The sequence below is a fragment of the Chinchilla lanigera genome, unplaced genomic scaffold (assembly GCF_000276665.1).
Source record: "Chinchilla lanigera isolate Chin_1 unplaced genomic scaffold, ChiLan1.0 scaffold00093, whole genome shotgun sequence".
Taxonomy (NCBI): Eukaryota; Metazoa; Chordata; class Mammalia; order Rodentia; family Chinchillidae; genus Chinchilla; species Chinchilla lanigera.
Genome location: NW_004955494.1, coordinates 4,594,249 through 4,595,133, shown reverse-complemented (window position 1 = coordinate 4,595,133; position 885 = coordinate 4,594,249).

Genomic DNA, 885 nt, shown 5'->3' with positions numbered 1-885 from the left:
GACTTCATATGGCAGAATTTATCACAGAAAAATTTCCACACAAGTGGAAACTAAGCGCTTAAAATAATTTCCTTTTATTGAGAAAAAAAAACTAATGGAAATAAATAGAATAATTACAAATCTGCTCCTTCAAAGGAGTCTCTGTGAACAAATAATAAACGTACATTTAATCTTGTGTAAAAATAAACAGAAATGCAAATTGAACAATCCTGATAGCTCAGATATAAGCTCAGTGAACAGAAGAAAATTATGTCTATCATTTAGGTTCATTGTGATGCAGATGAGGAGATGATCTATTTCAGTCAGCCCTTAGCAGCCTGAAGAGTTGCAAATCCCTTTATTTATTCTCCATATTTGTCTAAATATCTCTGCAAATGGGGCACATAAAATTAGCCAGGGCATTTTGGTTATATCCCCTCAGTGCAAAGAAGAACAAAACCCTCTTCAGCCCTGACACAGATCTTCTGGTTTTCTTTATAAACATTAAGAATACTGAACAGATTGTCACCAACCACGTTGCACTAGTGGGGTGTTTCGAACCCAAAGCCTTTTCTATTCATTTATGTTATTGCTAAATTATATCTCCCAATTCATAGCTGTGCAATTCATCTTTTTAAATCCATGAAGAGGTTTCTGTTCATTTTTCCATTTTAAATATTATCTTTTTATAGTCAGCTTAATCATTTTTATATAAGAATATATTTAAGCCACTTTATTGAGGTAGGAGTAACAGAGCAAAAGCTGCCCATACTTAACGTCTACAATTGAACGGGTTTGCAAGTAAAACATATATGTGTGTTATATATTTAGCCTTCTGTCACTGTGATAAAATGCCTGGCAGCAATCAATTTAAAGGAGAAAAGGGGGGCTGGGGATTTAGCTCAG